This window comes from Anomaloglossus baeobatrachus, chromosome 2 (assembly GCF_048569485.1).
Source record: "Anomaloglossus baeobatrachus isolate aAnoBae1 chromosome 2, aAnoBae1.hap1, whole genome shotgun sequence".
NCBI classification, from domain to species: domain Eukaryota; kingdom Metazoa; phylum Chordata; class Amphibia; order Anura; family Aromobatidae; genus Anomaloglossus; species Anomaloglossus baeobatrachus.
In genome coordinates this window covers 125,621,025-125,636,726 of record NC_134354.1, presented here as the reverse complement: position 1 = coordinate 125,636,726, position 15,702 = coordinate 125,621,025, and the positions used below count along the sequence as shown (strand labels likewise).

Here is a 15,702-nt window from a genome sequence, read left to right as displayed (position 1 = left end):
AGAAGACAAGAAGGGTCAGTATTACTGACTGACCAATTGCCAAGTCTCACTGACCCTTTTTGATGTCAAGCCATCACTCAATGCCTCATGGGCCCTTGGTGATGCCTTGTCACCATCTGTGTGCCTCTTTGGTGGCACCACCTCACACACTACATGCCTTTGTGGTCTTAGTGTAAGAGGGCTATTATATATCGTGTAACCTACTCCCTTTTTTGAAGATTTTAAAAAGCTTTGGAAATTTGCATCAAAGGAAATTATTGTCCTAAAATAGCAAAATAAGTCACCCATTGTGCTCCTGCATCTCCTCAGCACCGCTCTGCTGTAAATTAAAAGGGAGTTCCACTATAGGATAACCCCTTTTTCAATGGTCTAGTAAAAAAAAGCATAACTAACACAAGAGTGCTGTGTATACCGCAATCTTGCAACATTGTTATGACACATGAGCGCTGTAGTGTGCCATCATCCGCTGATAGACTGCAGTGCATGGCGCAGAGCCTGTCCAGGAGGTAGGTTTGCATTTTTTTTTTTTACTAGCCACATTAAGTACATTGAAAGGGATTGTCCAGGAGTGGAGAAGCTTTTTACCTGGATGGGATGATATCCTGACTGCTTCATTCATCCCTTGGCCTCAGTGGTTACTTGCATATATGTGGCCTGTGGCTGCTGAGGCCAGAGATTGGTGGCAGCAGACATTTGAAGTGACAGATGGACTGGAGGTCATTCTTTCCAGTTTAGGTAGGGAACTAATTTTCAAAAATTGTAGAAAAACCCTTTAATACACTACACCAAGCTAAGAAGTGGCTGACAGTTTGACTGGGACAACTGGTACTTGTCAGGAGGCAAGCAGTGAAGGTGTAGGTAGGGTAAGAAGGTGAAAGCTCCTTTACTTTTAGTTACTGTTACTTGTATTTTGTGATTGAGGAAAATGTGCGCGGAAATGGGTGGGACTAACAAAATAGGTGTGGCATCCAACTGGGGGTGTGGTTTTAAACTGCGCGTAGTTCCCAAACACGGAACCTGTTGATAAAAATTTTAATCACCCAATAAAATTACTGGAGACTCATAAGCAGAGGAGCCTTTGGGCCTCCAAATATATCAGGGATTGAATGTGACTGCTGCCTCTGCACCCCTTAAAGCTCATATTTGGGGCAGAGTTTGGAATTTGTATAAGGTCAGATTCGAAGATGGAGGTTAGCCTCAGGTGAAATTCACACATCTGTGATAGTTCTATATCCACATAAAATGGACTGTTTTTCTTCTGTTTTAACTGTCTTGCCTCCATTTTGCATCTGTTTATTTTTCTCATTCGCTTTTGAAAATTGAAGCAGGTACATGGTCTGAATTTTTATTTATTCATTGATTTTACACAATAGATCAGTAGGAAAAATGGATGGATCATGTTGGGCAGCACAGTGTATATGTTCTGCCTGTGATTGCGTGGGGACAGTGATGATGTTAGTAAAGCCACAGCTATAACAGTCCTACTGCAAAAATGGGAGATTCTGACATCCAAAGACAAAGCGATCTAGCATTCTAAAGGATTGCCATGTCCACTTTATTTAGAGATCATAAGGGTCACAGGACACATACCTTCTCATGACATTTTCTGGTATGTCTCAGAGACCGTTGCCTTTTATATCTGGGCTACTAGGGCAGAATTATGATCAGTAAGCTGCACTGATTAACTGGCTGCTGAACGCGGCTCGGTCTTTCCCACATACTTTACACTACAACGCAGCTTGTTCACATTTCTTGGTAAAACGCACTACACCAAGAGGTCTGCACCAGGAGAGGTGAGAATAGTTAGGCCTCTTTCACATAGCACTTTTTCAACATTTTTTTTTATCACTTCTAAAAGTGGCATGAATTTATAGAGTTTTCAATGGTGTTTCTAATTTTGAGCCTTTTTTTACAAGTCTTGGGAAAAGAAAAACAATGAAACAAAAAGATGCTAAAAAAACGACTCAGTAAGGTAGGTGCCTCTCTGTCCTCCTGTCTGTCAAGCTGCACACAGATAAAATTGGATATTGGGAGCACTGCATGCTGGGAAGTGCAGTTCTAGCACCTAAAATACTGGTAGGAAACTGATAAGGAGGAAGTACCCTCTCCAAAAAAAATGGATGGCAAGTTAGAAAGCATAATAATAATAATAATTGGTTCCACTTGCGCATAGTTTCCGATGCAAGAACATCGGAAGTGATATGCTAATGACCCTCTGCTGCGGGTGTGAGCCGAGGGTCATGTGACTGTGATCTGATTTTGCGATCGGATCACAGCTGCGGAGGGGAGGAGGGAGCACTTTCTCACTCTCCTCCGCTGCCTGTCTCTGCGTACACCACACTGCGGTCGGATGACATGCGAGTGCAGTGTTTCACATGCATCCATAGACTTGTATCGGGGTGCGAGTGAGCCGAGACTCGCTGCTAAACAGCATGCTGTGATTCATTCCTCGTGCTGATACGGCATGAGAAATCAGTCGTAGATGGACACTGCCCCATAGTTTTGCACTAGAGTCAGAGCAATCTGATGTTTTATCGGATTGCACTCGTCCAAAACGCAAGTGCAACCGAGCCGGCATGTGCCCCAAAAGCAGCTTTAACGTCTGTTGGGAAATTAACACTAGAACTACTGAGGTAGTCATTTTGACTACTTTGCACCATGTATTTCTAGATAGGTGTCACGAGTCCAGTAGTTCTAGTGTTAAAGTGTTTTGTGTAATAGGACAAGAATGTTTTAAGTTTCAAAGAAGACTTGCATTCAACATTGAGAGGAATATCAGTGATTCTTTTGCACCCTTGTTTTTCATGTGATGTCCCATCTTTTTAATGGAACATATGTGTAACAATGCTGGTGTAAGATAAACCCCCCAGAGCCGGCGCTCGTGTTGTTAATCTTCGGTCTGTTGTTGACCCCGAGAGACTGTAAATTCAAATTCACGAAGCATATGTGCTCAACACTAATGATACGACATTAGATGAAACAGCCTTGTTTTACTGACGGGCGAAAGGACGGATGTTTGGAACACAACTAACTCCATCTTCTAAATACATTCAATTACTTAAACCATTATATCAATTCCCTTATGTAATGTAAAATAATTCACAATTCTGGTACACGCTGCAATAACAAACCTGAGCATAAACAACAGTGACGGGGTCCAAAACAAGGCAAAATAAGTCATTATGATGATTCCTACCACCATCTGGACAAATCCTATATAATTACAGGCAAAGAAAACTACAATATTTCCATCATAATGAATGTTCTGATCTTACGTCATTTCCTGTGAAACATGAAGGTTCCATAGTGCTAACATCTCATTTACGTGTTTATGTCAATGCCTAAAATGATAAATCTTTGAGAAGTATTTTCCTAAACAAAGACTAGTAAATATAAGTCCTTGAGTCGTCTTGTTCTAGCTCAACATACTTTGTTAACCCTTTAAAGTCCAGCCAATGTTTGGGTGGTGATAGGAGGGTTTGTATTTTCTTCTTTTCCTTTGCTTCTGTCACGATGACTATGGGATAGCGGGGAACCGGGGTTTCTGACCTTCAAGCTAGGGGGCCCTATGTTATCCCTAACCTCAGGGATACTTCTGATGGTGGCGAGGCCTAAGTCCCATTCCTGACCTTGCTCCTGACCAGTCCTGATCTGGTTTCCCCTCCCCCCAAGGGAAGGATGGGACAGGAGTGTATTGAAAACCACAGATAAAGACAGACAAGGGAAAACCAAAACTGTCACACACACACACACAAAGGTAAAGACAATAAGAGGAAAAACAAGAGCAGGAAGGAAGTACAAAACAACAGGGGTAAACTCTACAACCCCTCCAAGCAATAGGCACATCTTAAGCACAACTTTCACCAGAGAGTCTGGGACACCAAACCTCACAGACCAACATAGACTAAACTATATCTGGCATGGGTAGAAGGTTTCAACCAGCATAAATACGAGGGGAGCAAACATGATAGGTCTCCCCACAACATGTGATTAAAGGAGCAAGCAGACCAGTAGAGCTCTTGCTAGGCTGCCTATAAATCAGTACACAACACGTGACACCCAAGTTTTCCTGTGTTGATCCCAGACAACAAGAAAAAGAATCGGACGGAGTGTGCAAAACTACATGTGACAGCTTCTTCAAGAGCCATAACTTTCTTATTTTTCAGTCTACATCGACATATAAGGGCCTGGATTTATCCCATTCACTTTACCATATAATTTACTGGAAAACAGAAAAAAAGTCCAAGGGTGTTGAAATTATTGCAAAAATGCAATTCTGCCATTGTTATATGGGTTTCATATTTACAGCATTGAGCAGGCAGTAAAAATTACCTGTCAACAGGGGCGTAACAACCGCGGAAGCAGAAGTCGTCATTGCGACCGGGCCTGGCAGGTCGGGGGCCCGCCCTACAGATCAGCAGCCGGCTCCTCTCTGTGAGAGAGGAGATGCGCTGTTCTGTCGTAGACCACGTGGCCGCTATATGACCCGTAAGTCAGAGGGGTTCTGTGTCAGTGGCAGCAGCACTGGGCCCCCATTGCCAGTCATCGCACACAGCAATGATGAAGCATCAATGCTTCATCATTCTCCCCCTGTGCCTGCGTGGTGATGTCATTCCTGTGCGACTGCTGTGCTGAGGCATGCAGAGTGCAGGACGGAAGAATGCTGACCGGAGCAGTGGGGGAACTATGAGAGAGGTGAGGACAGAGCAGCAGTGAAATGGGGAGAGGTGAGTACTTGTTGTTTTGTCTTTTTTTTTTTAAATCAGTGAGTACACAGTGGCCAGAGGCCCGGGGGGCTGCATTATACATAGAGGCCTGGGGGGCTGCATTATACATGGGGGCCTGTGGGGCTGCATTATAGACAGAAGCCTGGGGGAGCTGCCTTATACATGGAGACCTGGGGGCTGCATTATACATGGAGGTCTATGGGGCTGCATTAAACATGGAGGTCTATGGGGCTGCATTATACATGGAGGTCTGTGGGGCTGCATTATACATGGAGGTGTATGGGGCTGAATTATACATGGAGGTCTATGGGGATGCTTTATACAACATGAAGGACACTTTATACATGAACTATAGGGGTACATTATACATGGAGGAGTATGGGGTGCAGTATAATACATGGAGGACTATGAAGATGCATTATAATATATTGAGGACTATGAGGTGCAGTATAATATATGGAGAACTACTATCGGGTGAATTATAATATATGGAGAACAATGGGAAATGCATTATAATATATGGAGGACTATGGAGCTGCATTCTAACATATGAAGAGTTATGTGGGACTCTTTATACTATATGGAAGGCTATGTGGGGGCCATTATTGTATTTGGAGAACTATATACGAGGGGGACAAAGATACAAGCATGGGATGGGAATGTTTTGTGCTGACGGCAAAAGGCTCTTTCCCTCAGCACCCAGATTTCTCATGCTCTGCTATACATCTTTTCTCAGCACTCAGCTTTCCCATGCTCTCATATGGGAAAGCTGGGTGCTGAGGGAAAGATGTATAACAGAGAATGGGGAAGCTGGGTGCCAAGGACAGAATGGATATCAGAATATAGGAAAGCTGGGTGCAGAAAGAGGGATTTCAGATCATGGGAAACGGTGCTGAGAGTAAGAGACAAGTGTCAATGTCATTATCCCGTACCCCAAGAGTTGGTGTACGTGGAAGGGGGGCCCAGGTCAAAACTTTGCACCGGGGCCCATCAATTGCTAGTTGCGCCACTGCCTGTCAACATGAGTTTCCAGGTAAGATTATGGTGATACCAAACTTCTATGCATTTTTTCATAGTTTAGTCGCTAACATTTTTTTTTTATTATTTTTTTGTTTTTAGTTCCTCCTGAGCACTGCAGTATGTCTTATAAATAATGATCGCCAATGAAACCCATATAGAAAAAAGAATCTGGCACTCGAAAGTGTGAAAAACAAAAGATCCCTTTATTTAGGTTAACACAGGGTGAGTAAATGGTTAAATAGAAGTAAAGAGAGCTGTGGGGGAAAAGAGCCCATTTCCCCCACAGCTCTCTTTACTTCTATTTAACCATTTACTCACCCTTGCTTTTTCATCACATTAGATCCCAGAGCTGCGACACACAGCGCTCCACACTGGCCACATTCAGTTTCCCTAGCACGTGTGACAGGTACTAGTAGTCTCTTTATCAGAGGCATGTAGGGTTTTTTTCATTTTGATACATTGTGTAGTCACTAACCATTGAGTGACCTGTCCCACTATATATAGTATATAACATTACTATGGAATACTCATGCAGCTTATATTATGTATGGTCTGTTTTATCCTGGACTTTAAAGCCCTATGAACAATTTTTCATTTTATAGCTAATTCTACTGCATTAAGGCTGCTTTCACACATCCGGCTTGAGCTGTGCGGCTCAATCCGGCTGTGCAAGCTATGCAACGGATGCGGTGAAAACACCGCATCCTTTGCATAAGTTTTTCCCATGCGGCCCGTCCGGTTTTTGCCGCTTGCGGCATGCTACTGAGCATGCGCAGTGGCAAAAACCGCATGCGGCGGCCGGATGCGGTTTCTGCCGCATCGCGCTGCATCCGGCCGCCATAGGCATGCATTCAAAAATACGCCGCATTGGATCGCATTTTTTTGCCGCACGAAAAAACGTGCCAGGCAACGTTCCATCCGGCCGCCGCATCGGCTAAATCTGCCACATGCTGCAAAAACCGGATGGAACGCAAGGCCATGCGGCACTAATTAAAGTCTATGCAGAAAAAACGCAACCGGCAGCAAAAAAAAACGTTTGCGATTTTCCTGCAAAGTGCCGGATTGTGCCGCATTGCAAAAACCGGAGGTGTGAAAGCAGCCTTAGATACCTTGTATCTCTGCAACAATAATTAATATGGTATTGTCAGTATACTGGGCTGTCCACTACATTATACCAGATATTAGTCATTTTTTATTTTGTGTGATAACAGAATCTATATCATTATGTTATATTTTATTTGTTCTATTCACTCTCACTGTATGTGAAATCTTTTGAATCACAGTATTGCTTATGATTATTATTTTATCTTTGACATTTTTCCTTTGTAATTTCCTTACTTAGTGTATTTATGAGGAAGGTCGCTCTGACCGAAACGTCAAAAAGCCTGTACACTGTAACTGTGTTAATCTAATTAAAGGGATCTTTTGTTTTTCACAATATCGAGTGCCAGATTCATTTTTTTTATATGGACATGGAGTAGGATCCTATCGGAGCACCGGTCATAAACCCAGGAGTACCGTATTCCTATTTTGTTACATCACCTATGAAACCCCGCTGCAGGCCTCTGGCTAACCTTCAAAGGTGTACTATGGTGGTGACAGGGGTCTTCAGTAGGCTCTTGGCTGATATGGTAATACATCGATAACCTGCAATTGCACTTGGTGGTGGTGGAGAATGGAAGGATGAGACCAACACATGGAAACCATTTAAATGGTGAGATTGAGAGCAGCATCTAAATGGTTAAACAGCAGTGATCAGTACTAGCTCTAGTCACTGCTGTTAGGGCATGCTCACACGAGCGTGAAAAACGGATGAGTGCAATGCGAGAAAATCTCGCATTGCACTCTCACCAATGTTAGTCAATGAGGGAGAGCAGTTGGTCAGAATCTGGATGCGAGAAAAGTCGCAACATGCTGCAATTTTCTGCTAGAGCCGTATCCCTCGCACCCATTTAAGTGAATGGGTGCGAGAGAAACATCAGACTGCACCCGGATGTTATCCCAGTGCAGTGCGAAAAACGCACAGGCTGACAATGGAGGAGATGGGGGGATTAACCCCTCCCTCTCCTCTGCAGCGTCCGCCCTCAGCTTCAGAGCTGTGACCTGATCGCAAGATCGGGTCACAGTCGCATGACACTCGGCTCAGGCTCACAGCAGAGCCTGAGTCGGGGGACATTAGCATATCGCGTCCGATGCTCTCGCATTGAATGCCATACGCTAGTGTGAGTCCAGCCTTAAGCCCGCTACACACGCTTCAATATATCTCACAATCCGTCGTTGGGGTCAAGTTGTAAGTGACGCACATCCGCCATCGTTTATGAGGTATCTGCGTGTGACATCTACGTGCGATCATGATTGAACGCAAAACCGTTGATCGCAAACACATCGTATCTTTGTCTAGAATTGAGCGTTTTGTTGCACGAACCTAGTCAATTGTAACGTGTGACATCCCTCATACGATTTTGGTGTCTGAGGCTATGTGCGCAGGTGTGCGCTCTGCACCGCAGCTTAAAAAAGGTCCGCTTCAGAGCGCAGCTGAAAAGCTGCGTTCTGAAGCGCCTCACAATGTCTGTCATTCAGTAATCTCTGTCAGTCGGTCACTATCTCTGTCCCTCACTCTCTGTCCATGTCAGTCTATCCCTCTCCCCCCTCTCTCATACTCACTGATCCCCGATCCCCGGCGCGGCGCTGCACAGCATTCACACTGCTCCGGCGGCTTTTACTATTTTGAAAAAGCTGGCCGCCCATTAAACAATCTCGTATTCCCTACTTTCCCCGCCCACCGGCGCCTATGATTGGTTGCAGTGAGACACGCCCCCACGTTGAGTGACAGCTGTCTCACTGCACCCAATCACAGCAGCCAGTGGGCGTGTCTATACTGTGCAGTGAAATAAATAATTAAATAATTTAAAAAAACGGCGTGCGGTCCCCCCCAATTTTAAAACCAGCCAGATAAAGCCATACGGCTGAAGGCTGGTATTCTCAGGATGGGGAGCTCCACGTTATGGGGAGCCCCCCAGCCTAACAATATCAGCCAACAGCCGCCCAGAATTGCCGCATACATTAGATGCGACAGTTCTGGGACTGTACCCAATCATAGGCGCCGGTGGGCGGGGAAAGCAGGGAATACAAGATTGTTTAATGGGCAGCCGGCTTTTTCAAAATAGTAAAAGCCGCCGGAGCAGTGTGAATGCCGTGCAGCGCCGGGGATCGGTGAGTATATGAGAGAGGGCTGCTCAATTCAGTTACTCAGGAGTTTAGCGGTCACCAGTGAGCCCTTCACAGGTGACCGCTAATCAGGGCGCGACACAGACAGAGCCGCAGCATGACCATGAAGTCGGGTGAGGTTCACCCGAGTTCATTCTGACAGTGCGGCTCTGTCTGTGTCTGCTGTCATCTGCCATTCAGCTCTGCTACATGGCTGTCTGTGTCTGCTGTCAGCGGCCATGTAGCAGAGCTGAATGGCAGATGACATAGTAAAAACGCATCCCTACACATTACACACGCTTGGCAAGTCAATAAATAAAAAAAAAGGGTGCCCAATGCATACGTCACAGAACACATGATCTAAAGGATCGCACACAAAATTGATCAATTTAACATAGACTACTAACGCTCGTGTGACAGCAAATGAACGACCTACGTGCAATCTCATAAGATCCCGTATGCAACCTGGGCGTGTCACATCGCAAATGCGATTGTACAACTAATTGCAACGTGTAAAGCAGGCTTTAGAGGCAGACACGGACTGCAAGAAACAAGTGGCACACAACTGGCAAGTGATGGTGGATACCTGACCTATGAGAAAACTATGCATTAAAAGTTGTTTATAGAGGTTAAACATTCACGATTTTGGATGTCCTGGTATGTCCAAGTTCGTATCCCTCAACTTGATGCATCTTTCCCTGCTCATGTCGGCTGATCTGATCAGCTATCATGTGCCTCTAACAGCCGTGGGTGGCTGATAACCAGTTAAATCCTGCTGTCAGTCTCTCACAATGGATTTAATATGCGTCGGTGGGTTGCATGTGTGGCGCCCCTGAGGCTTCAGTCGCCACAGGGTACTGCACCTCAGCTGAGGTGCAGTATTCATCCCGGGTACAGAGGAGGTCATTGCCGGTAAACACCACAATCCATACAACACACAGTCAGTTGCCCTCATACTGGGATTGGGTTAGGGTAGGGTGCTGGGGGTGGCCACCATGAGGTATGGGACCTCCTGCCCTGCCATTCAGCAACCTGGGGGGTGGAGCATGATCAAGGGGGAGTGAGGCGACACATACACACCAAGAGAGAAAGGAAAGGAAACGGACCATGAACACACACGGATTGGCAGAGCTCTCAGAAAAGCCAGGCACCCGTGGTCTGGAGTTGGAGGGCTCGACCCGAGTTCCCAGATAGAAAGGGGGATCCCAGGACTCATGGGGAGTGGGACAGGCAACCGTGACCTGTTTCACTAGCCAGGCGCTGGGGAGGAGTGACTACCAAAAGGAAGGACACACAGGAAGAAGCACCGGCATTGGCCTCCGAGCTATCCGTGATCGGCTGGAGCCCGCACTCCAGAGGCAGTGATACTTCAGTAAGTAAAGAACTTTGACTGTAACCCTTGTGTCGTCCAATCCCTCCTGCACCCTACCTTCGCTTTAGCTGCACGGCAGCAGAAAACTACGACTCCCAACATCCCTGGGGCCTGAGCTGCCTGTGGAGAGCTGCACCAACCTAGCTGCACTACCATCTGCCCCAGAGGATACCTCCTGCAACGGCGGCTCCTATATTAGCCTCAAACCACAGGTGGCATCTCGAATAAAAACTCTACTCCCCTGTAAATAACCCCTCCATCTTTATTGACACTGCCGGGGTCACGGAACAGAGCCTGGTCACTATAACATTCCACCCCCTACACCAGCCCGGTGACGAGTAACCCCCCAGACCCCATGAGCGCGTCACATGCCGTTCCCAGGGGTGGCCCTGTGACGTGCTCGAGGGGTGCCGATATGATGTCATGACAGCCAGGGGTCAGCTGATGACCCCTATGTCTGTCATGACAAACGGCCTGTGAACGCCAGCTGCGAGCCAACATAATAGATTGTGATTTCAGCTTTACAGAGCAGTGTTGATGCTTGTGGACTGCTCTGTACAGCACAAGTGATAATCGCAGCTTGAAGTCCTCTAAGAAAACTAATAAATACAATAAAAAACTTCAAAATTATGAAAAAAATAAAAAACACCCTCAAAAATTTCAAATTAGCCCCCTTGAAAATAAAACGATTAAAAGCAAATGTGCGATCTATCAAACTATAAAATAAATTAATTTGATTAGTAAACAACATTATAGAAAAAAAAATCAAATTACAAGAATGCCGCAACACTACAATAGAAAGCATTAAGAAGCGATCAAAACATCTACTAAAAATGGTATTGGTAAAGATGTCAGCTTAGGGCACAAAAATAAGCCATCACATAGCCCAAGATCCCGAAAAACAAAAACATTATGGCTCTTGGAAAATGACGCCAAAACCGTTTTTTTTTTTTATTTTCCAAACTACTACATTTTTTTTCACCACTTAAATAAAAAAAATGATACATGTTTGGTATTTACGTACTGAAAATGACCTGGGGAATCATAATGCCAGGTCAGTTTTACTGTATAGTAAATACAGTATAATAAAAATATCCCCAAAAATTATGGAATTGCAACTTTTTTACTTGAATTTTTTTCCCGTTTTCTAGTACACAATATGATAAAATTAATGGTTTAATTCAAAAGTACCACTTTTCTTCCAGAAAACAAGCCCCAATAGGGTAATATTGATGGAAAAATAGAAAAGTTATGACTCTTGGAAGAAAAGGAAGAAAAAAACTAAAACAAAAAAGTAAAAACGGAAAATCGCCGGTGAAGTGGCTAACAATGTTTTAGGAATAATTGCGTGACAACCAAAATGGCTACCATTAAAGCTTCATCAAGCGTGGTCAATCCTGATCAGCAAAACCATATAGTTTTGATTTGCTTTTTTTCCTGTAATACTGCAGAAATGGTATCATATGCAATGTGGGGCCATAAGATAAAATATACAGGGAGGATATCATCAGAAAATGACCCATTGTTTAATTTAGATTTTTGTGTTTATATGTATTTTTATTTTTTTTTATAAATCTCTGGCAATGTCTTCTTTTTCATATCACAATCTTAATTAAAACAATAATAATAATATTAGTAATCTTGCAATTTTTACACTGGCCACTATATTTTTTTCAGGTTTCCACTTTTGTCTTTTCAGGAAACATTCTCATCAAGACTAAAGCCCGCTTTACATGCTACAATATATCTTACGATGTGTCGGCGGGGTCGTGTCGTAAGTGACGCACATCCGGCATCGTAAGGTACATTGTAGTGTGTGACAGGTACGTGCGATTGTGATTGAACGTTAAAACGTTCATCACATACACATCGTTGAATCCTGAAGAATTGCACGTCGGGTTGTTCAATGTTCCCGAGGCAGCACACATCGCAGATCTTACCTGCCTCCCGCGGCTCCCGCCGGCAATGCGGAAGGAAGGAGGTGGGCGGGATGTTTACGTCCCGCTCATCTCCGCCCCTCCGCTTCTATTGGCCGGCTGCCGCGTGACGTCGGTGTGAAGCTGAACGTCCCTCCCACTCCAGGAAGTGGACGCTCGCCACCCACATCGAGGTCGTATGGACGGGTAAGTACGCGTGACGGGGGTTAATCGTTTGTGCGGCACATTCAACAAATTGAACGTGTCGCACATATGATGGGGGCGGTTACGATCGCATACCATATCGTATTCTGAAATCGTAACATGTAAAGCAGGCTTTACTATCATCAGAGGCAGGATTACAATGACAGGTAAGGCCATGTGCGCACATTGCGTTTTTTCATACGTTTCTACAGCGTTTTGAGCTACAGTGTTTTAATGCAAAATTGCATGCGTTTTGATTTCCAGGCAAAGTCTATGGAAAATAGGGCTTTCTTGTGCGCACGATGCTTTTATAAATGCTGCGTTTTTTGTGTCAAAAATGTGTCAAAATCTCTGCGTTTGAAGAAGCAACATGTCAATTGTTTTTACCATTTTGGCAGCGTTTTGCTAACATTGAAGTCAATGACAGTTGTGAAAACGCATCCAAAATCAAAATTCAAGCGTTTTACATGCATTTTTGATGCAAAATGCATGCTTTTTGGACAAAATTTAAGCATGCGTTTTTGGCATTATAGTGAGGTCAAGAGGTTTCATTTTGCCGTCACATGCAGCCCGACTTTAAAATAAGAGTCAAACAATAAGATAAATTTATTTTTAACATAAATATTAAATCTCAATCTTTTTATGAAAATTATCATTATAGTGTATGATTTAAAGTATGGGTTTTTGTTTGTTTTTTTCATTTTTTCCTAGTGTTTGAATGTGCAAACTTTATTTAGTAGTGTCTTTGTATTGAAAACGCATCCCATTTTAAGCACTGAAAAATGCGGTCAAAACGTGGCAAAAACGCATGCATTTTTCCTGCGTTTTTGTGGTCACAACGAAATTTGACATTGAAAAATTCTGACAGAGGATGCGTTTTTTTCTGCAAGGTACAGGATGCAACGTGCGCACATAGCCTAACAACTCTAAACACATCTGAAAACAGCATCCACCAGTCACAGCTGATCCTGATCCCTCGCCCTTCACAGTGACCTTTGCAAACGCTCATTAGATGCTTCAATATACTGTAAGAGTCTTGATCTGACCATTGTAATCTGACCATTGTAATAATGTACATGTGTTGTTTCCTGAAACATAAGGAAGCAGGTGTCTAAAAGAGCCCAACGTGGCCAATGTAAAAATTAGAAGAGTTTTATTTTTTTATTTTAACACAGAATGTGCGATGTAAGAAAAAAAGGCAAATATTAACCCCTTCCAATCATAGGTCATGTGCTTGCCTTTGATGTGGGCTTGCATGTCATGTTTTCACTTAGTCCCCGGCCACAAGAGCTGTGGTATGATCAAACCATGTCTTGTGTGATCAGACACGGCCATTATATAGTACATAGCAGGGAAACATTAAAAACGCATGTGGTTTCGGTGCGTTTTTTTGCCAGGATATGCGGATTTGGCTCGGAAATGTCTGCAACCAAAGACTCAATGTGCGCACATAGCCTAATCCGGTAATACGGCATTGAGTTAAATTACTTCACCTGAGGTCACAGCTGAGGTTCCCACGGTACCCCAGCTGTGACCTCAAGTGAACTGACCTTAGGTGAACTCCGTGACTTCATCTCAGGTGAAGTCATTGGACTCAATGCCGGATTACCGAACTAGGCAATGTGCGCACATTGAGTATTCGGTTGCAGACATTTCTGCACCAAATCTGCATCTACTGGCATAAAAATGCACCATAATCAGACCAAAAATGCATCCAGTTTTGGTGCTTTTTTTTGCCAGAAGATGCAGAAAAGTTTGCAACCAAATACTCAATGTGCGCACATAGCCGAGTTTAATGACTTCACCTGAGGTGAGGTCACTGAGTTCAATGAGTTCACCTTAGGTCAGTTCACCTAAGGCCACTGCCGGGGTACCTTGGAAACCGCCAGCTGTGATCTCAGGTGACCTCACTTACATCACCGCTCACAGCTGCTGCTCCGTCATTGTGTCCCTAATGCCACAGTGCTTGGTCACGTTGTCTAATGAGACCATACACTGCGACTTCAGATGTGGCAGAGTCAGGATCGTTGTGGGACTGCGTATTTGTAGATTATGTCAGACCTGCAGGGGTGTTTTGGGGGTTAATACTTACACTATTAGTAGTGGAGGGTCTCATAGACCCTCCTACCCATTGCAAACCTTGGGATTGTTGGCAGCTGTGATTTTTATTATATCACAATTCTCATTAATCCCTTATATTACCCCAATTCTGGTGGGCTGCAGGCTGTTATTTTTAGGCTGAGGAGGGTCCAATAACCATGGGCCTCCCCAGCCTGAGAATACCAGGCCCCAGCTGTCTGCTTTTTTTTGGCTGGGTATCAAGATTGGGGGGGACTCCACCTGTTTTTTTAAATTATTTTTTTCAATCATTTTTAAAAAAGCCACATGAGGATCCCTCGTATTTTGATACACTCCAGTCTCCAGCTGTCTGTTCTATCTGTGCTGGGTATCAAAATATGTGGGAACCTATGCCATTTTTTCATTTATTTATTTTTACACTCCACTTCCAGGACCCAGAAAGCTAGGGTAAGGGTACCGAATCACAGAAGCTGGCAGTCTGACTGCAACCAATCACAGACGCGGTCACTGAAAGTGGGCTGTGGAAGCAGTGAATATTCATGAGGTTTAATGAGCAGACCCGGAAGTAGTGTGACAGACACGTTGAAACTCGATAAGTACAACTGTCCTGCTTTAATCCCCATTTTGCCTTTTTTATCTGGGTGGCAGAACTCTAAGCGTAACACAGATTTCCATGTCACTAGTAGTATGATCAGACCATGTCCCTGTACAGCAAGGGTCTCAAACATGGGGCGTGCGGGCCGCATGTGGCCCTTCAGGATACTTCTTGTGGCCCACAGGCCTATGGACCCATTAGCGATCCCGGCCGATGCAGCGCTTATTTTTCCAATGAAGATTTTGCTGGCACTGTGCAGTCAGGCTCTCTCTGCACATCCATTCCAATGGCAGTCGCCGGTCAATTAGAGCAAGCAGCTGATGCGTATGACGTCAGCTGCTTGCCTCTGATTGGCCGATGGCTGTCATTGGAAAAGTTGTGCAAAGAGAGCTTGACTCTGCGCAGGCTGGCAAAACGTTCATCTGAACTTCAGAGGAAGTGCTGACAGTGCCTGTCACCCGCCTGCACCGGGTCCACATGCCTGTGGGCCATAAGATGCAGGGAAACGCCAAGGGAATGGAGGACAGGTGAGAAGAATGTTTGTTTTTTTTGTAAGAGTGTGTGTGTGTGTGTATGTGAAAA

The 15,702-nt window shown here is 44.5% G+C and overlaps 1 protein-coding gene across 1 annotated transcript in view; it reads right to left on the bottom strand.

The window, feature by feature from the left end:
* Positions 1–15,702, bottom strand: part of SH2B2 (SH2B adaptor protein 2) — a 172,977-nt gene that overhangs the window by 141,791 nt on the left and 15,484 nt on the right. The gene's annotated exons all lie outside the window — the stretch shown is intronic.